We start from the raw sequence: 22,508 nt of genomic DNA, 5'->3' as shown, positions 1-22,508 counted from the left end.
AGCCGCTCCGCGGCATGTGGGATCCTCCCGGACTAGGGCACGAACCCGCGTCCCCTGCACCGGCAGGCGGACTCCCAACCACTGCGCCACCAGGGAAGCCCTGGGTGGTTCTTTTAAAGCTGCTTTCTCCCTGCCCCGGAGGGGTGTGAGTACATGGTGTGAACATGGAAAGGGCCACCAGGGGGCTCCAGGGAGCAGTTCACTGGCCCAGCCAGAGAAGAAGGTTCAGTGGTGGCTTCAGCAGCAAGACTCGAGTCCTGCAGAATCCACAAAGAAAGTGTGTCAAAAGAGTGGTCTGTTTTGCTACTGATATGCCAGGCTCTGCAGCAAGGACAGGATGTACCAGTCTGTTCTGAAAACATGTGTGGGCCCTGGACCGTCATTTTTCCCCCAGAGGTCTCTGCCTGCAGAAATCGGCACAAAAGATACCAATAGCCAAGAAATAGTATTTGCAGGAGCAAATGATCTCATTATAGCTGCCAGCAGACCTTCACTTCATTCAGATTTCCCAATTTCTGCTTCCACTCCAGTGTTAATAGTTCTCCCTGGATCAGAAACTCTTCATGGATATTCCTAAAGCCAAGATTATCACTGAGAAGTTGGAGCCAGAATCTCAGGGCTTTTTTTGAATTCTATGAGGAGGGGAAAAAACAGCTGAATTAATTTGAGAGAATGACGCTTGAATTAGAAATTGGCCTCTGGGGTCAGTAACATCTATTATTTTGTTCTTGCGGCTGATATTACTAACAGTAATAAGAGTAAAATAGCCCTTGTGTATTGGGTGCCTACTCCATGCTAGACTTTGGGATGGAGATTCTGCCCATGCCAGACACTTGCCCTTGGACACCCAGAGGGAATTAGAGCAGTATAATCCCTGCCCATTCTGCTACAGAGATATGAGCTCCACCTCATAGATGAGGAAACTGAGGGTCAGCCACATGAAGTGGTTTGTCAAGGCTAGAAATCAGATTCTCTCTGACTTCAAAACCTGAAGGCTTGTCAATCACCCAAACACACCCCAAAAGGCTCCTTTTAAGATGCCAATCATGAAACATGTCTGTGCTCCAGGGGATGGGAAGGGATTATCACAGGAGACAGAAATGTATAGGTATTACAAGTAAACCCATCATTAATAATGATAAAAAGGATGATAATATCTTACAGTTCTGGGGCCATGAGCTGCTTGACAGTCATGATAGACAAATACAGAGGGATATCTGCTAGAATTTAATGCTATTTGTACTCAGAAGGCTTTTGTTTGTTTGTTTGTTTTATTGGCGGTACGCGGGCCTCTCACTGTTGTGGCCTCTCCCGTTGCGGAGCACAGGCTCCGAACGTGCAGGCTCAGCGGCCATGGCTCACAGGCCCAGCCGCTCCACCGCATGAGGGATCTTCCCGGACCGGGACACGAACCCGCGTCCCCTGCATCGGCAGGCGGACTCTCAACCACTGCGCCACCAGGGAAGCCCCAGAAGGCTTTTATAGTCTACTTTAAGAGCAAAGTTAAGATGGAATCTCTGAACTCGCACGTTTTAAGAGGCAGACTCCTCCTAAGGGTTTTGACCCCACTGTTCATGATCCTCCCACACCCATCTTCTGTTTGGCTTCCCAAACGCTTGTGGTCAGGTGAGGTGCCCATCGGACAGGCTCCAGGAAACTGGCACTGGTAGCTGTCTGTCCCGAAGGCTGTCTCACCAGGATTTCTGAGAATGAGATGCTAAACGGTAGAGCCCAGAACCAAACTTGGAGAACACTCCAGCCCCAGCTGAAAGACATTAATTGTCCATCCACAGCTTTCTTAAATAGGAGAGCGTTTGTAACTGGAGAGCAAAGCAGTTTCTACACAGAACCATAACTAAAGTAGGATGTGCAAAAACCTCTTGGACTTTTGTCCCACACGATAGCCTAAGTCCCTTTAGAAACCTCCCAGTTTCTCAGGACCAGGTGTGTACTGTGCCCTTGGCCGGACATCATGCGGCCGTACCTGGCACAGCCTCGGCAAGTTCACTTCGCCGCGCTCCGGGACTCACCCCGGGTCATCATGAAGCTATTCATCATGTTTTGTTGTCAAACCTTTGTCAGCATCTTCATCCCCAAAGGAGTGGTTTGTATTCCCTTTGGCGGTATTTGTGACTCTAGTAAATAAGAGATAATTACACTCCAGTTTTAAAATTAAAACACACAAAAAACTAGCAATGCCAGTGAGGAGTTAGGTACATTTTACGGCAGCCTACTTCCCTCGAGTCAACAGACTGTTTGCTGTGTTTCATGCAGACTCTGAGGCGTTTGAAGATAAATTTTTATTTTAAGAAGCCTGAAACTCCTTCTCTCTTGCTTCGTTAGTATGAAATAATGCTTCAAATTCTTTTTTATTTTAGCCTTAGTTTTAAGGCTCTAAAACTGCGCTTAAAATGTGAGCGTTGAGTTGGAAGATTAAATGAGAGAATGTATCAGAAAGCATTTGGAGATGTTTTTATTGCATCATGTTCTTTCTATGTGCATAATGCTTGGATTTGGCAGGAAAGGAAAAAGGCGTTCTTGTCCTGTGGCTGCCGAGAATTTCTCTTTTTCTTTCTCTCTCTCTCTTTTTTTTTTTTTTGTCCCCTGGTTTGTGCTTGGAAAGTGAAAATATATTCAAGCGAGTCCTTACAAACATTTGATCTTGTTTTCATAAGAAGTGAGAGGAACTGTGAAAAGTGATTTAAAAAGTGGAATTAGATTCTTGACGTCGTTTGGCCAGTGACCCTGTCTGCGGGGTGGGAGAGGAGCTCTGTGGGGTGTGGCTGGCCCTTGATGCCGGTTCACGAACCTCTCATTAGTGAGCCTAGTGGAAGTTGGTGAAGTTTTCCTCCACGGAGGTTTTGGGAGGAGAAGACATCTTCCCATTGTGTCAGAGGAACGAATGCCACAGATTGAGGGGCCGTGCTCTTTTCAGAATGTAAGGCTGGCTGCAGGAACCCACCTGGGCACAGGCGGGCTGGCTTAGCTCTTTGCTTTTCACCCACGTCCTCCACTCCCACTGCCTTGGTGAGCGATGTGCAGAGGCCAGTAGGGCAGGACCGAGGACTTCAGGACTTGGGGAGAGAGTTTCTCTCTGGCAAGTGAGCTTTTGGCTGTACTTACACAGATGGACATTTGGGCACTGGACAGCTGTGAACACCCCCAGAAGACATTGTAGGGCCCATGGGAGCAAAGATGGAGTGAGAAACTTGAAACTAGGATTCCAGTATGACAGAGAGGAAAGAGTTAAGTTTTGTGTGCTATATGCTGAACTTTCTCATAGGGCTTTCATTTCTGTAAATTATAGGAGAAAGCCCTATTTTGACGACCCTGCGTTTAAGACATATCCACCACTTTGACTATTAAGTGGCATTATCTTGCCCTCCCCACTCCCACCCCCAGATGTGTTTTGATAACCAGGCAGCACTCCCTGATGTCATCAGTACTTAAATTTATTTGGAGGGATGAGGAGAGTTTTAGCCCTTGAGAAACAATGGCCAGTGTTTACTCTCCGGGGGAATCAACTTTTACATCATCTGAACCTAAGACATTTTCTGGACTGCAATATATATCATCACAGATCTTAATTTGAGGCGTAGATGTTAGAATAATTTCATTTTGAAATATGGTGGTAGTAAAATTCAGCATTAACATGAGCAGTCAATAATTCAAACTTTTATTTGCTCTTATATCAAAGGAATATCTTTCTGCTCCCACCAGCCGGGGAGGTGGGGAGTCTGGGGGCAGGGGGAGGGGAGAAGATTTAGCGTTTTGCTGATAATAGTATTTTTCAGCCCAATTTGATTTTTTTCTTAAAGAAGAACTGATTTTTTTCTTTGAAACTGATTTGTTTAATTTCTGAAGTCCACAAGAGCCCCGCGTAGCTCCCTGGATCTTTGTGAAAAGGCACATGACCTTTCCCACTAAGCTGCTGGCACTAATCTATGCATGCCTTATTAGGGGCAGAGAGTTTAAAAACTTATGAGAACTGTTTATAATCTCCATTTGTTTCCCCCTTTTAACATCTTAATGCTTTGGTGAACTGCCTGTTTTGGCGAAGAGGTCTCAAGTGGAATGATTGAGGGGGAATTTTCCCCTTTGGTGGAACTGATCCACTAGCCTATGTGAGCAGCTTTAGAAAACTTTTCATCTGTGGAATCATTTTGGCCATTATGAACATAAATGGCTTTGTCACCCTTTAGCAGGCAGATGGAGCATGCGTTTCACATTATTAACTCGAGGCGGCATGGGGGCTAGTTGAAGCAACTTTCAAGAAAGCAGAGTCTACACGTGCCCATCTTGCTTCCAGTTCCACTGCAAAAGGCAGTGTTCACACTGCCCAGGGTTGTGGAACAGCCCCTTCTGATGGGAATGCTGTGTGACGTGGACCTTGCCAAAAACAAATGGATCATTTACAGGAAATAAGAAGTTAAGGAGGAGGATGAGTCAGTAGACTTCAAAGCAAACCCATTGCCACAGAACTTAAATAATGAATGCCAAGAACTGAGGATTTCATAGACAGCTTCTACAGCTCTCTGTGCAGCTGGAAACTTTGTGCAACTCCAACACTGTCTGTTCTGATGAAGGGTCCCTACTTCTTCTGGGAGGAAGAGGAGATAAGGAGAAAGGAAGGAAAGAAAGGGAGAAAGAGAAGGGTGGGGATGGGAAAGAAAGAAGGGGAGCGATTTGTAAAGAAAGGGAGAGGAAGAAGGATGGATGGGTGGGTGGATGGATAAATGGAGGGAGGGATGGAGGAGAAGAAAGTTACAAAGAAAACAGAGAGATGGAGGGGCAGAAGATGGGAGTGGTCTGAAGGTGGGTAGTTAGTCTAACTTTGCACAAATATGTTTTGCGTGGCAAGTATCCTGGTACATCTGTCCCGTGGATCTCTGTTTAGCGGATTACTAAAGTCAAAATGAAATGGTGTATCTTTTAAATGCCACTGAGTCATTTATGAGCCCATAGACAAGGGGTTTAAGGAGTTTTCTTTTGGAACTACTTATAATGGAGAACTGTGTTTGAGAAAACGGAGGGCTGGTTCAGATTATAAACACAGTGCAGAGGTCCCTCACTTAAGAAAACTTGTATATCAATGAAATAGACGAATTCGGGAGATTTATGCATATTACAAAAACGTTTCGATCCAGCGATTCCACCTTGAGGAGTTTATTTTTAAGAAATAATTAGACAAGGGTGTGAACCCTGTGTGGATAACAGCATTGTCCATACTTGTGAAAACTTTGAAATAAACTATATGTCTAATAAGAGACATTAAATAAATCATGGCGTATGTATAGTACATGTATAATATACCATAATATCATTAACACTACGGTGCAGCTCTATATTATTAACATGGAATGATTTTCACAGTATATTAATTAAAATCTTTTCGGAAAGTATTTATATATTTATATGTGTATATACATTTATATTTTCATTGAACAAAGTCTGGAGGTACGCACCCAAAGTGTTAACAATGGTTGAAACTGGGAAGGTAGGGTTTGGAGTGATTTTAATTTTCTTGTCTGCATTTTCTCATTTATTTTCTACAATGAATATGTACTGCTTGCCTAATATAAAAACAATTGGTAGGAGAGGGGGATTTTTCAATCTGAGAGAGGATTTATTCAAGCTTTTTTCCCACAGAGAAGGGCCCAAGTTAAGTTTGTGTTTACAGAGTTCCTCCCAATGTTGGAAGGGGAAAAAAAACTTCCCCAAATGTCAAAATCCTATTTCTGGATTCTTTTTGCTTCAGTGGCCCTCTGGTGCCAAGCCTTCCTTCTTGCTCATAGCCTGAGCTGAGTCCTCTCAGGTGGCTGGATGCCTTTCCAGCTGGGCAGCACTGAAGGGAGAGTCAGCAAGGCACCTCTGGCTGGGTGATACACTTTCCTCTGGGTTGGAGACCCACCACAACCAGATTCTAATGCAAAGTGACCAGAGGCCACCCAAGGCCAGCTTGGGTATTTTATTTTATTTTATTTTTTATTATTTTTTTTTTTTTTGTGGTAGGCGGGCCTCTCACTGTTGTGGCTTCTCCGGTTGTGGAGCACAGGCTCCGAACGCGCAGGCTCAGCGGCCATGGCTCACGGGCCCAGCCGCTCCGCGGCATGTGGGATCTTCCCAGACCAGGGCACGAACCTGTGTCCCCTGCATCAGCAGACAGACTCCCAACCACTGCACCACCAGGGAAGCCCCAGCTTGGGTATTTTAAAAGACTCGGAAAAAATAAAAAAATAAAAATAAAAAATAAAAGACTCGGGTGAGGAGGAAAAATCACTTGTTAGAAAGAAAAAAGAACCCCCAAACTGCCAGTCATTGGAAGGTTCTTGCTGGCATACCCGTCTGGGTCCTGAGGAAAACCAGGAACAGAATTCCTGCCTCATTCTCAGAAATTCTCCAAGGAGATTAGCGTGGGTCCATTGAGAGTCTGAGATGGGTGTGCGGGCCCCCTCCCTGGCTTTTGTTCTCCATGATGGATGCTCCCAGTCTCTGGGTGGCATGGGTTTTATTCCCTCCTTGTGGGATTGGTGAAGGTGCCCTGGCAGGCCCTGACCACAGGCCTCTGAGGTGTCCCCCTGGATCTTGCTCTTCCATCTGCTTGAGGGCCGTGGTGAACTCTGGGACCACTTCCCACTCTTGTCTTGGTTTCTCTTTGTTGCATCCAGCTGGTCTCATCCCTGTGGCAGGATAGGTGTGGGAGGAGGATGAAGACAGTTGGAATTCTTTAGCTGGTGGGTTGCTGGCCTGGAGCAGAGCCCAGATTTCTCATCTGTCCCTACCACAGCCTGCCCTGCCCCTAGTTCATGTTTGAGATGTAAGATTCAGTTCTGACTTGATTGGGAGCCAGCACAATGACTGCTTGCTTCTCTGTAAGGCAACTGGACCTCACTGGAGCCAGACTTAATCTTTATCCACCACCCACTGGCTTTGTGATCCAGGCAGATCACTTAACATCTCTGAGCCTCTGTTTCCTCATCTGTAAAATTTCAGCTTTATTGGGGGTGGAGGTTGTGGGTAGGGTTGGAGAAGACTGAGTGCCCTAACATAAGGAAGTGCTTCGAATAATACCTTGCACACTATAATAATAATTATTATTACTACTGTGATAACTGACATTTATTGAACAATACTTTGTGTCAGGTACTTTTATAAACACTTTGCATATAGAAATTTACTTAATCCTCACAACGGCCTCTGAAGTAGGTACTAACTAATCCCATTTACAGATGAGAAAATTGAACCATGGAGAAATTGAATAACTTGCCATTAGTAAGTGAATTAGTGAAATAACCAAACTGTGACCAAGAAGTTCTTCTTCTTTTTTTTTTTTAATTGTAAAATACACATAACATAAAATGTACGGTCTTAATGATGTTCAAGTTCACAGTTCAGTGGTGTTCACTACATTCACACTGCTGCACAGCTGATCTACAGAACTCTTTTCATCTTGCAAAACTGAAACTCTATACCCATTAAACAGCAACTCCCCATTTCCCCCAGACCCTGGAAACCACCATTCTACTTTCTGTCCCTATGAATTTGACTATATACCTCATATAGGTAGAATCATTCAGTATTTGTCTTTTTGGGACTGGCTTCGCATAGTGTTCTTAAGGTTTATCTATGTAGTTGCACGTGTCAGAATTTCTTTCCTTTTTGAGGCTGAATAATATTCCATTGCATAACTGACAAAGGATCAATCTCCAAAATTTACAAGCAGCTCATGCAGCTCAATATCAAAAAAACAAACAACCCATTCCAAAAATGGGCAGAAGACCTAAGTAGACATTTCTCCAAAGAAGATATGCAGATTGCCAACAAACACATGAAAGGATGTGCAACATCACTAATTATTAGAGAAATGCAAACCAAAACTACCATGAGGTATCACCTCACACCGGTCAGAATGGCCATCATCAAAAAATCTACAAACAATAAATGCTGGAGAGGATGTGGAGAAAAGGGAACCCTGTCACACTGTTGGTGGGAATGTAAATTGATACAGCCACTATGGAGAACGGTATAGAGGTTCCTTAAAAAACTAAAAATAGAACTACCATACGACCCAGCAATCCCCCTACTGGGCATATACCCTGAGAAAACCATAATTCAAAAAGAGTCATGTACCACAATGTTCATTGCAGCTCTATTTACAATACCCAGGACATGGAAGCAACCTAAGTGTCCATCAACAGTTGAATGGATAAAGAAGATGTGGCACATATATACAATGGAATATTACCCAGCCATAAAAAGAAACGAAATTGTGTCTCTTGTAGAGACGTGCATGCACCTAGAGACTGTCATACAGAGTGAAGTAAGTTTAGAAAGAGAAAAACTAATACCGTACGCTAACATATATATATGGAATCTAAAAAAAAAGAAAATGGTTCTAAAGAACCCAGGGGCAGGGCAGGAATAAAGATGCAGACATAGAGAATGGACTTGAGGACACGGGGAGGGAGAAGTGTAAGCTGGAACGAAGTGAGAGAGTGGCATGGACATATATGCACTACCAAATGTAAAATAGCTAGCTAGTGGGAAGCAGCCACATAGCACAGGGAGATGAGCTCCGTGCTTTGTGACCACCTAGAGGGGTGGGATAGGGAGGGTGGGAGGGAGACGCAAGAGGGAGGGGATATGGGGATATATGTATATGTATAGGTGGTTCACTTTGTTATACAGCAGAAACCAGCACACCATTGTAAAGCAATTATACTCCAATAAAGATGTAAATAAATAGATAAATAAAAATATGCCTATAAAAAAGTATTCCATTGCATATATATACCACATTTTGCTTATCCATTCATCTGTCCCTGGACATTTGGCTATTGTGAATAATGCTGTTGTGAACATAGATATATATGTTTGAGTTCCTGCTTTCAATTCTTTTGGACATACACCCAGAAGTGGAATTGCTGGGTAATATGGTAAGTCTATTTCTGATTTATTGAGGAACCACCATACTGTTTTCCATAGTAGTTGTACAATTTTATGTTCCCACCAGTAGTGCACAAGGATTCCAATATTTCCACGTCCTCCCCAACACATGCTAGTTCTTGTTTTTTTCATAGTAGGCATCCTAGTGGGTGTGAGGTGGTATCTCATTGTGGTTTTGATGTGCACTTCCCACATGTTAGAGACGTGAGCTTCTTTTCACATGCTCATCGGCCATTTGTGTATCTTTGGAGAAATGTCTATCAACTTCTTTGCCCATTTTTTAATCACATTTTTTGTCATTGTTAAGTTATAGGAGTTTTTAATATATTCTGGATATTAACCCCTTATCAGATACCTGATTTACAAATATTTTCTTCCATTCTCTGGGATGCCACTTTGTTGATTCTGTCCTTTGATGCACAGAAGTATTAAATTTGATGTAGTTCAATTTATCTATTTTTTTTTTTTTAACTTTTGTTGCCTTCGCTTTTGGTGCCTTAGCAAAACAAGGAATTCTTTTGGGTGATCTATAGTTGAGGCAAGATGAGGGAAGAAGCAAATTCTACCCATTCTGTTTGGAAAAGTAAGGCGTGAAGACAGAAGCCAGCACCCTGCGTGGTGTTGAGTGGTGCGGAGGGACATAATAACAACAAAAAAAGTAGGAAACTGTAACTAAGGGAAGGCAGTTTGGGATTGGTTCCCAGCCCAAAATGGAGAGAAAAAAGAGCCTAAGAATACTGTATAAGCAGACACTATTTGAGGCAGAAAAAAGAAAGGGTCCTCAAGGGCTGAGAGCCAGAAAGTCCAAATAATGAAAAATTAGGAGAAGATGGGGAACTGATGGGCCTTTGACAATCTAAAGCGGGGAAAAGGTGGTGTGCATTAGGGAAGGAATTATTGGGTTGAAATTTGAGCAGGGAAGTTGAAAAATTCTTCTGGCTGGGGAAAAGGGAGATTCTACTGACTGGGGGGAAATGGATTTTACAACAGTAGAGGAGAAAAAGCAGGACAGAGAGGAAGTGAGGCTGCTAATTAAGAGGGAGGGAGGGCTTTACAGAGACCCAAGGAAATGACTGCAGAGCTAAATTCTTAGTCCCTTTCAGCCTTCCCTGTAAGGGGTTCCAGTAACAATGAGTTGGGCACAGCTAGAGTAGGCGAGGGAACAGGAGGCATGGGAGCGCTAAAGAGCGTGCAGAGAAATATCTGAAGCCCATGCACACCCTTTGGTTTCTGTTATTTATTTTAAAAATGGCAAGAACTGTACCGCGGCAGGAAAAACCCTGGCCACGCTTGCTGCCACAGACCCCTGAAAGGTGGGGGAAGCCTTCAGGGTCTGAGGCAAGCAAACTTCAAACAGCAGCAGCCTGGCCAGGAGACAACTCCACAAGCCAGGAGACGGTTCAGCTGGAAAGAGCACTGTGCTGGGAGTTGAGAGGCCTGGTGCAGCCCAGCTTGGCCGAGAATTCACTCTGCTTCGTTGATGCCTCACATCTTCGTCTAGAAAACAAAGGCCACGGCTGGCTGATCGTAGTTTCAGAGAGGCAAAGAGTCTTATTCAGATGATCTCAAGCGAAGGGGGTTTAGTTTAAGGATGTACGTGGACAAGAAGTCTGAAAAAATAGACAAGGCAGACCAGAGGCTGAGCAGACATCACAGGAGAGCTGGACCTTAAGGAGGAGGAGCATGAAGGGTGCTCAGAACCTAAGGCAGCAGGAGAGGCCTCACTGGTGGAAGTTTCTGGACTGTCAGTCTAGTGTCCTGCCACTAACATGACTCTGTTCTGTTCTCTTGCTATCGGATGGCTTCCTGACCCTCCTCTCTGCATCTTTTCTCTCCATCTTTGCTTCTGCTTGAAGTAAGGATTGTTCTGTGGGTTCTGATCCTGAGCCCAAACTTGTTCTTAGTGGATGATGAAGATGATTATAGCAGCTGACGTTTATTGAGTGCCTACTCTGTGCCAGGCACTGTTCTAAGCACATTATAGGTCTTAAATCACTTCATCTTCTTACCAACCTTATGGGGCAAGAACCATCATTATCCCCAGTTGGAAAAAGCTGAGGCCCAGTGAATTAGTTTCCCATGGTCACACAGCTAGTAAGTGTCATAACCAGCGTTCAGGTCCAGGCAGTAAACTCCAGAGCCTGTGCTCTGCTTACCACCCCACCGCTCCCAGCAAGGATGGAAGGAGTGAGCTGCTAGAGGTCTTCAATTCCTGTTTCCCTCAATGGTCACCCAAACAGCGGTCAACTGTCTATTCTTATCCACCTGTTTAGGACTTTTTTGGGGGGTATTTTGCAGTCTGTACCAGCTCTGAGGGGTGGTCCTATCCTGAATTTACTGTGTGTTACATCTTGATGGACTCAGGTGTTTCCCGTTATGAATTGCTTGACATGGGATGGTCAGGGAGGTGACTGAGGATCTGATTCACTACAAAGGATGGCACAGACAAAGGTATCCAAGCATGGTAACAGAAGGATTACAAACGTCTCAGCCCTATTAGGAAATCTAGGCAAAGATGTGGGACTAGAATTGAGGATGAGGGTGGTGGTGGTGGCCATTAAGCCACAAGAATGAACTTTCCTAAGGAGAGTGTACAATGTGGTGACTCTGACTACATTTATCAGATTCTTGCTCTGCAAGTCTAAATACCACATGAATCCCAACAATAGATATTTTTTTTTAATTTTCCTTTTTTTTCCTATTTTTGTAATGATTGCAGAATAGTTTTGCTGAAATGGACTTCACGTGGTCTTAGGATATCCACCAGGGCATATCTCACTGCCCACCTCTTAATACCTAACTGCCCAGGCCATGCTTTATAGACAGGCTGGTGACGATTGCAAGGGCAGTTAGAAATCAAGCACTTGTTGGCAATGATCTAGGTGTAGTGCTTTTAGTCAGTTACGTATTTCTGTGGGAAAAAATGGCTTAAGTTCTTCAACTGGAATTGTACAAATGTAGTTTGTACACTCCATTCCTTAATCCACAAAATAAAAGGACAAACCAGAAGGATGCATTCCCAAAGTATTGGGGCTGATCACATCTTTTTCTGATTATGTTCTTTTGGAGTTTAACTATCTAAGCTCTAGAAATATGGGAACAGGTCAGGCCTGGAGTATTCTGCATTGAGTAGTTCAGGATCCATTGATAGAATTCAAAGTCTTACCAGGGGGCTGTGCAAGCCAGATGCTGCTGCTTTAACTTGACTTCTCCCTGCATTTGGAGAGTGCCCCAGCCAGGTAAGGGCTTCCACTCACAATCACCGTCTTCTGTGTATAATGTGAAATATTTTACACTGTGCTCCCATTTAGGATTCTTACACGTCTTTTTAACTTAAAAATTGTTCCATATTTACACTTATATCCGTAGATCTGTTTATGTGATCACTTATAGTTTTTAATAACTTCATGGAATCCTGTTGGATTGCTATACTGAATTTACTTAATGTTCCCCTGAATTGGACATTTAAACCGATTCGATTTTGGTTTTTATTAATATGCTGTTAGAAACTTTGTTCGCGTTGTTTACTTTCTTCCTTTCTGTCTCTCTTTTCCTTTTGAGTATTTCCTTGGGAGTGTAGTCCCAAAGAAGAATTAAGGATCAGAGGTTTTATAGCTCTTGTTCCATAGCGTCAGACAGCCTGCAGAAACACTGGAGTCATTCACAGTGCCCCCAGCGATGGTTGAGCACACTTGTTCCCGACAGCTCTGCCAGTATTGTTCTATCATTGTCTCTTATGCTGTTTTTAAGTAGGTATACAGTTATTTTGATTCATATTTCTTAAATTATTAGTGAGGTGGAACATTTTCCCATGGGTTAGTTTATCAGGTACATTTCCAGGGAACAGAATGCGTGTATAAAGTGGCTGGCGCAGGTTACCGCTTAATAATGTTCTTTCTCTCTCCCTCTTTTCCCTTTCCCTCATTAGTCATTGGTCAAATAGGGTGTCATTACTGAGGACAGTATGTTTATATCACAATATAAGATTTCATTCCTATTTTGGATCGTAAATACTTATCCATTATATCTATCATAATTTAAAACTTTCTTTTGCTCCTTTTATATTTGTTTTGTTAGTTTTTATTAAGGAGACTTTATTTTTTTAATTGAAGTATAGTTGATTTACAATGTTGTGTTAATTACCACTGCACAGCAAAGTGTTTCTCTTATATATATACATTCTTTCTTAATATTCTTTTCTATTATGGTTTTCATAGGATATTGAATATAGTTCTCTGTGCTGTACAGTAGGACCTTGTTGTTTATCCATTCTATATATACCAGCTTACATCTGCTAACCCCAACCTCCCACTCCATCCTTCTCCCAACCCCCTCCCCCTTGGCAACCACCAGTCTGTTCTCTATGTCTGTGATTCTGTTTCTGTTTCATAGATAGGTTCATTTGTGTCATATTTTAGGTTCCACATATAAATGGTATCATACGGCATTTGTATTTCTCGTTCTTACTTCACTTAGTGTGATAATCTCTAGTTGAATCCATGTTGCTGCAAATGGCATTATTTTGTTATTTTTTATGGCTGAGCAGTATTCCACTGTATATATGTACCACATCTTCTTTATCCATTCATCTGTCAATGGACATTTAGGTTGTTTCCATGTCTTGGCTATTGTGAATAGTGCTGCTCTGAACATAGGGATGCATGTATCTTCTTTAATTATAGTTTTATCCAGATATATGCCCAGGATTGGGATTACTGGATCATATGGTGATTCTGTTTTCAGTTCCCTGAGGAACCTCCATACTGTTTTCCACAGTGGCTGCACCAACTTACATTCCCACCAACAGTGTAGGAGGGTTCCCTTTTCTCCACACCCTCTCCAGCATTTATTGTTTGTAGATTTTTTGATGATGGCTATTCTGACTGGTGTGAGGTGGTACCTCATTGTAGTTTTGATTTGCATTTCTCTAATTATTAGTGATGTTGAGAATCCTTTTGTGTGCCTATTGGCCATCTATATGTCTTCTTTGGAGAAATGTCTAGGTCTTCTGCCCATTTTTTTTATAGAGTTGTTTGTTTTTTTTGTTGTTGAGTTGTATGAGCTGTTTGTATATTTTGGAAATTAAGCCCTTGTCGGTCGCATCATTTGCAAATATTTTCTGCCACTCTGTAAGTTTTCTTTTCATTTTGTTTATGGTTTCCTTTGCTGTGCAAAAGCTTGTAAGTCTGATTAAGTCCCATTTGTTTATTTTTGTTTTTATTTCTATTGCCTTGGGAGACTGACATAAGAAAATATTGGTATGATTTATGTTAGAGAATGTTTTGCCTGTGTTCTCTTCTAGGAATTTTATGGTGTTATGTCTTATGTTCAAGTCTTTAAGCCATTTTGAGTTTATTTTTGCATATGGTGAGAGGGTATGTTCTGACTTCATTGATTTACATGCAGCTGTCCAACTTTCCCAACACCACTTGCTGAAGACTGTCTTTTACCCATTGTATATTCTTGCCTCCTTTGTTGAAGATTAATTGACCATAGGTGTGTGGGTTTACTTCTGGGCTTTCTATTCTGTTCCATTGATACATATGTCTGTTTTTGTTCCAATACCACACTGTTTTGATTACTGTAGCTTTGTAGTATTGTCTGAAGTCTGGGAGAGTTATGCCTCCTGCTTTGTTCTTTTTCCTCAGGATTGCTTTATTAATTCTGGGTCTTTTATGGTACTGTATAAATTTTAGGATTATTTGTTCTAGTTCTGTGAAAAATTTCATGGGTAATTTGATAGGGATTGCATTGAATCTGTAGATTGCTTTGGGTAGTATGGCCATTTGTTGATTCTTCCAATCCAAGAGCATGGGATATCTTTCCATTTCCTTAATTTCCTTTATTAATGTTTTATAGTTCTCAGAATACAAGTCTTTCACCTCCTTTGTCAGGTTTATTCCTATGCATTTTATTTTGGGGGGTGTGATTTTAAAAGGTATTGTTTTTTTTTACGTTCCCTTTCTGAGACTTCATTGTTGGTGTAAAGAAATGCAACCAACTTCTGTATGTTAATCTTGTATCCTGCTACTTTGCTGAATCCGTTTATCAGTTCTAGTAGTTTTGTGTGGAGTTTTTAGGATTTTCTATATATAGTATCATATCATTGCATATAATGACAATTTTACCTCTTCCCTTTCAATTTGGATATATTTTATTTCTTTTTCTTGTCTAATTGCTGTGGCTAGGACTTCCAATACTGTGTTGAATAGAAAAGGTGAGAGTGGGCGTCCTTGTCTTGTTCCAGATTTTAGTGGGAAGGCTTTCAGCTTTTCCCCATTGAGTACTATATTAGCTGTGGGTTTGTCATAAATAGCTTTTATTATCTTGAGTTATGTTCCCTTTATACCCACTTTGGTAAGAGTTTTTATCATGAATAAAATGGATGTTGAATTTTGTCACATGCTTTTTCTGCATCTATTGAGATGATCCCTGTGGTTTTTGTCTTTTCTTTTGTTTATGTGGTGTATCACATTGACTGATTTGTATATGTTGAACCATCCATGTGAACTTGGGATGAATCCCACTTAGTTGTGGTGTATGATCTTTTTTATGTGTTGTTGGATTCAGTCTGCTAATATTTTGTTGAGAATTTTTGGGAGACTTTAAATAGACTTCAAAATATTTGAATCTACCTCCCTCCTGCCTTATAATACTATTTAGTCTGTCAATAGTCATGAAGTCATCTCTCAGCTATAGCTGGGATAAATACCCTTTTTTTAAAATGACCAATTTGGAAAGTATTGTCATGTTTGGTAAGTTATGGATATAATCTACTTTCCTTCTTATTGACACTATTGATACCAGATTGTTCCACCAGCATTTATTAAATGGTGATTCTGTCATCCATTTATTGTGATTCTTAGTTGTTTGTTTGTTTGCTGTACCCTAAGAACTTATATGTGCTTAAATTCATCTCTGGAATCACTATTTTATTGGAGTCTTTGTCCTGGCTTTGATCCAACAAAATTCAGTTTTGTTGAAGATCACTTTATAATACATACTTAAATTTGATTATTACATCCTCCAATCTTCTTTGGTATTATTGTGTATTTAGTTTTCCTTATTAATTTTGCTAGTGATTAATCACATACTAGAGCAGGCTCGCAGGAATTTAATTGTTCTTATGTTAATCTGTTTTTTGTTTTATAGACTAATGTTAGTGATATTACTCTAAATTTTCTAAATCAGGAGCAATGGCTGTAACTTTGTTTATTTAGGTATTTCTTTATTTTCCTTCCCATTATGGTTTTATCATTTTTACTTCACCACATATCTTATTCATCTAGATTTGTAGGTTCTCAAGTATTTTATTTTTTTTTCAGTATTGGGGATAGTAGCATTTTTCACTGCCTTTTCTAGCTCTACATCATTGGTGTGCATTGGATTGTTCTTGCATTTTCTATTTACACTATTGTATCATCTGCAAAAAAGTGGTATTTCTATTTCTGCCTTTCCTATACTTATTCTCTATTTCTTGTTCATCTTGTCCTGCAATCTTTTTTACTATGACCTCCAGTAGAGGTGCTGAGAGGAGCATCTTAGACCTCTGCCTGTGTTTGCAAAGTAAAGTCCCCAGGACTGTGCTATCCACTACAGTTAGCAGCTACTAGCCACTGGTGGATATTTAAATTCAAATAAACTAAAAATTAAGTAAAATTTAAAAATCGGTTTTTCAGTCACATTAGCCACATTTAAGTATGCGATATGGCACATGTGACAAGTTACTGCTATACCGGACAGTGCAGGAATAAAGGTTTCCATCATTGCAGAAAATGTGAATGGACAGCTGTCATCTAGGATCTCCACACTAAAAATAATATTGAAGGGGCTTCCCTGGTGGCGCAGTGGTTGAGAATCCACCTGCCGACGCAGGGGACGCGGGTTCGTGCCCCGGTCCGGGAGGATCCCACATGCCGCGGAGTGGCTGGGTCCGTGAGCCATGGCCGCTGAGCCTGTGCTCCGCAACGGGAGAGGCCACAACAGTGAGAGGCCCGCGTACCACACACACACACACACACACAAAATAATAATAATATTGAAACTCTGATTTAAATCTCCAATCATTTTTATCTCAAGGAATACACCCCCTCTTCCTATTTCAAAGGGTTCTTATAAAGAGCTAATGTTGAATGTTAATGATGGTCTGCTCAGCATCCACCAAAATAATTCTTAGATTTAAAAATAATGTTTTTTCTATCAAAGTGTTGAACCATCCTAATAATTTCCCCATGTAGTGCTAATTCTAACTTCGTAGGATAGCTCATATTGTTTGTTTTTGAAACGTTTCCCCTTTCTGTCTGTAGGATATTATTTGTGATTTATTAAACTACATTCTTGAGTAAGACAGTCCTGTAATTCCAAAACACCCCCGCTGCCCACAGTGTCATCCTCATTAGTGTTCAATCAAGATCTTATTTCCTTCCTAATATGAGTTCTATAACATATCTTGTCTATATTTTAAAACAGTTTGTGTAACTGGTATGTGAAAATTTAGTGACGTTCTCCTGAGAATCCATCAGGGGCTTCTTTTAGAAATGTATGGTGGGAACAAAATCTTCCTCACAGTTCCTCTGATATGAGTCTCTTCATGTTTGTCATTTTTTATTCAACATAATTAGTTCAGCAAGCACCACTGAATCTAAACTTCTGGTAAAACACTAGGCAAAGTGCTGGATGACAACATGAATGTGACATTAGCAATCAAAAAGAAGGAGGATTTTCACGTTCACTCTTCTTGGATTCTTCAAGGCTTCCCCCTACCTTTCAACCCCCCTGCCCCACTGGACTTCCCAACATGCATCACCAGGTCAGTCTTCTCATCTCCCCACCCCCATCCCTTGACCTCATTACCTCTTCCCAACTCCAAGTTTCTTGTGCAGAGAATGCCCTTTTCCTCTTCACCTCTCATTCACCCTGAGGACCCACCCAAAGTTCCTGTCTTTGCGATTTTCCCTGAGTGATTTCTCTCTGCTCTCATCTTAATGTATTCCTTGAGTGTGTCATTCTTTTTGGCAAATAACTATTCACATCCTTGTCATATTATCTAATTATCTTCTGTGTCATTATGTACATGTCATATGTCTAATATCCCTGTAGGGGTGGGCGTGGAGGGAGATTTCAGGTCTTCTATTTCTTTTGTTTAGCGAACAGAGTCCAGGATATAGAGCTGAGTATGTGGCAGGTATTAAGAGATACTTGTTGAATAAGTATTTTCATAAATTAAGGAATCTCACTTCATTACCAGGCAAAAACAGTAAAATCTGTGGCCAAGGGCAGGTTTTATTAGCTTTAGTAAACTAGTATAACCTATTAGGAGAAAAAGGCAAAGGAAATTCCATAAAGGACCGTACTCATCTTCCAAGTTTGTTAATTCAGCCACTGTTTCCCCTTCACTCAACAGATAACTCTTGAGTACCTCCTATGTGCTAGGTGTGGGAGATACAGTGTTGAACAAAATCAACATGGTCCCTGGCTTCATGGTATTCACAGTCTAGCAGGAGAGATTGGTATTAAACAAGGAAACCAACAAATACATAATTCCAAATCGTACTAAGTGCTATAAAGGAAAGAGAAGGTTATGGACAGTTAATGTTAGCCTGGGTGGTCGATCAGGGCCTCGGTCAGGTTAGGAAGTGACATTTAAGCTGAGAGCTGAAGGACTGTTCATTAGCCAAGTGAAGCCAAGTAAAGAAGCTAGACAGAGGGAACAGCATGTTCAAAGGCTCTGAAGCATGAAAGAGCTTAGTGGGTTTGAGACACAGTCAAAGGTCAGTGTGTGACTGGAGCATGGTGAATAAAGGGGAAATTGACATGGTTGAGGCAGATCCAGATGCCAAAGTACTTGGGTTTTAGGCCATCTGGATGTACACGTTAGAGATTTTTCTAAGCCAATGTATGTGCCCACTACTGCTCCAAGCAATATACATATATATTATCTTATTTAATACTGAGAACATCCATATTATGTCGGTACTTGTATTATGCCCATTTTCCAATGGAGGAAAACAAAGCTCAGAGGTGTGAAGCAACTAGCCTAGGGGTCACACAGAATGTTGGTGAAGGGGTCAATATATAACCAGGTTGTCTTGAGCCTCCAGAGCCCAAGTTCTGACCGCTGGGTGATGGAGTTGCGCGGTGTAGGAGCAGGCAGATAAATTAGGGGGCTCCTTCAGCAGTCCAGGTGAGAGGCCAGAGCTTGGACCAGGGGATGCTGTGTAATTGGGGGAGAAATCAGTATTTTGGAGTCAGGGCAAGAGGAGAGAAAGGGAAATATGATATAAGGGAATAAATATATATGCTTTACTTAGACTTTTTAAAAAAGGCTTTGAAATCTCATTTTAAAGAATTTAGAATTTAGAAAAGAAACAAACTAACCAGCAAAAGCATAGCATGAAAATTAGGATCAGAAATGCAGTACAAATCAGACTAATAAAGTAAGATTTTTTGGGTTTTTTTAAACTGGTACAGTAGAAAAGAAGAAAATAAGTGAAAAAGGAAATATAATTATTATAAAAGAAATGGGCCATTTGTATGGAATATCATTTATAACTCCTTGCTAAATTAGCTAACCAAGCTGAAAAGATAACTTAAGTCGAGTGAGATAATGAAATTGGTCAACACTTTATTGTCATGAGATCTGATATGAGATCTATGCCCTCCGTGGGGCCCATTCTTTTTCTTTTTCCCCCTCTTCTCTCCCTGTCTGTTGAAGTCTGACCAGTCTTCACGATCCTGTTCAAATCCCTTCCTAAAATAGAAAAATGAAACCATCAACGTGTATACATGATTATTTTAGCCCAAATCAGCAATTACCATCAGTGGAGACAGCCTTGCCGTAGTACAAGCAAAGGTTACGTTATGTTCAGCCTTTTCTGTTGAAGAGAGCAAAGATGGGTTTCATCTGCTTTAGAAATGCTTTCTACCACAACAGACATATTTTTTAAAAAAGCAAGTTCTGTACCATAAAAATTATCTAGAAACGTTTATCATATGGATTACCGAGTGGGCTGAATAAAATTAGAAGGAAGCATCTAAGGGCGAATTTAGGTTATAAATGTTTAGGTAAAAACGTCAAGTTATAGCTGCTGTGCTGCTCACTTTTATTCTCTTGAGAAAAGGTGAATGACAATGGTGAGAAGTAAATTACCATCAGGTTCTCCAACTGAGATGTGAGGAAACCTGTTTCCAGTTTCCAGCGAGCAGGACTGTGTCTATCTAGGTGTGTGCCCAGAAGCTCCTCTACTGACAGAGCAGGAGAGGGAGGAAGAACCCCTGGGAGTGGCTGCCAGGTCCCACCTCATGTCCGTCTACTCCAAAGCTTCCTCCTCCTGGGGGAAGTCTCCCCAGCTGTGGAAAACTTCACACCTGGGACGGGGCTCACTACCAGCCTATGGGACCTCCCTCAGAGAGCCAGCAGCTCTTCTCCATGGACCAATTGCTCTCTATGAGGGGGGGTTGGGAAACTTGCAGAACAATGGTGGAAGATGAATAGAGAAGTTGGTCAAAAATGGAGTCTCAAGCCGCGTGCATTAGGCATTGCCAGATTACGATGTCTGCATCACAATCGAAAGCAGTTTCGCTTTCATATATCAAGTTCAGGCCACTCGAGTTTCCTTTTCCATATAGAGTCCCTCATGTGAAAGGAAGGAAGGAAAGTAAGGTAAGCAGAGGGAAGAAGAGAAGCAGCAGAGAGGATGGATAACTAGATGCTAACACTAGGCCGTTCAGTTATTCATTCATGCACTCTTGCATGCATTTGACATTACTAAGCCAGGGCAGATTGGGCTCCTGAGATGACCAAGGTACCATCTTGAGGTATCTCCTTTGGATGGTCAGCCACATGTTCACAGATACTGGTATGTCTAGATGTTATATGCAAAGTCCCTGGCATAGCATCTGGCACATATTTGGTACTTGGCAAACCCCGACTGTCATCACATCACCATCACTATCATCGTTACAAAGCTGTGAGATCCTCGAGGACAAGACAGGTTGTTCTTAAATCTTGGAACTTCTGGGTTGGCAAAGTGTCTAGTGCAGACATCAGACTCCGTGAATATTACATTGACCTATTGACCAACTGAATGAAGACATTTTTGAGCACCTACTCCACGCTGCCACCTTTAAAAGGCATGGAGAAAGCTTCTGAGACTAACCTTTGTCCTAAAACGAGATGGGGCATAAATTTAAAATGCTGTAAATTGAAAAGTCAATATACGGGTAGCATTTGCTAAGTGCCAAGTGAACAGAAACAGAAGGAGCTTCAGGAATTTGGGGGAGGACTAAATTCTGTGGATTGGTAGGGAGAGTGTGACATGTCTTAATCCAGAATTTAATCAAGTTCAGAGTCTTGTTTTTTTATTTTTTTTAATTTGGTTGCACCGTGTCTTAGTTGCGGCAGGTGGGCTCCTTAGTTATGGCTTGCCAGCTCCTTAGTTGTGGCATGCAAATTCTTAGTTGTGGCATGCATGTGGGATCTAGTTCCCTGACCAGGGATCTAGAAACCCAGGCCCCCTGCATTGGGAGCTCAGAGTCTTAACCACTGTGCCACCAGGGAAGTCCCAGGTTCAGAGTCTTAAAAGAAGCGCTGACCCTTTAACTCTTTGGCAGTGGGAATGGGGAAGAAAAAACTCTCCCCCAAGGCATGAGATTACAGACCCTCTCATTCTGTTGTGTGCTGGTAAATATTCAACAACCAGTTCTCCAGAAAAAAAAAGTATGTGTATGAATGCATAAGTACATATAAGTCTTATTGATATGAAGGATCTGTAGCGCACAATTCATAAGTAATAATAAAATGTCTAATCCTCTTTCTTGTAAATTCCACGAGCCAGTTGATCCTCACTGAACGTTTTTGTTGATTTTTGTGTCGTGTTATCCATAGCTGACCTATGGTCGCAGTTCAACCATGATTTGACTAGTGGAATTTCATCCCAGTCCACTAACTCCCAATTCATTTACTGTCATTAAATCTGATATGTGATCTGCTAAACTATTTCTCACTCTTGCGCAGTGGTTCGGCTTACGATTTTTCAACTTTACAATGGTGAGAAAACTATGTACATTCAATAGAAGCTGTACTTAGATTTTTGAATTTTGATCTTTCCCCGGGCTGGCGATGGGCGGTATGATACTCTCTTGTGATGCTGGGCAGCGGCAGCAGACACAGCTCCCAGTCAGCCACGCCACTATGAAGATAAACAACCGATACCCTTACAACCATTCTGTACTCATACAACCAGTCTGTTTTTCACTTTCAATACAATCAATTACATGAGACATCCCACATTTCATTATAAAGTAGGCTTTGTGTGAGATGAGTTTGCCCAACTGTAGGTTGATGTAAGTGTTCTGAGCATGTGTAAGGTAGGCTAGGCTAAGCTACGATGTCTGGCAGCTTAAGTGTATTAAATGCATTTTCGACATCCGCTATTTTAGACTTAACAGTGGGTTTATCGGGATGTAACTTCATCAAAAGTCAAGGATGATCTGTGTTATATTCATTCAACTGAAACCTCTTTCAGCTTAAGCATTACATTTATCAGAGCTTACTCATTCAC

General features: G+C 41.5%; 1 protein-coding gene across 2 annotated transcripts in view; it reads left to right on the top strand.

The window, feature by feature from the left end:
* PARVA (parvin alpha) overlaps positions 1 to 22,508 on the top strand; it is a 182,525-nt gene that overhangs the window by 36,066 nt on the left and 123,951 nt on the right. The gene's annotated exons all lie outside the window — the stretch shown is intronic.

The sequence above is a fragment of the Globicephala melas genome, chromosome 8 (assembly GCF_963455315.2).
Source record: "Globicephala melas chromosome 8, mGloMel1.2, whole genome shotgun sequence".
NCBI lineage: Eukaryota > Metazoa > Chordata > Mammalia > Artiodactyla > Delphinidae > Globicephala > Globicephala melas.
Note: the sequence above shows the minus strand (reverse complement) of the source record. Positions and strands in the feature narration are given on the sequence as shown.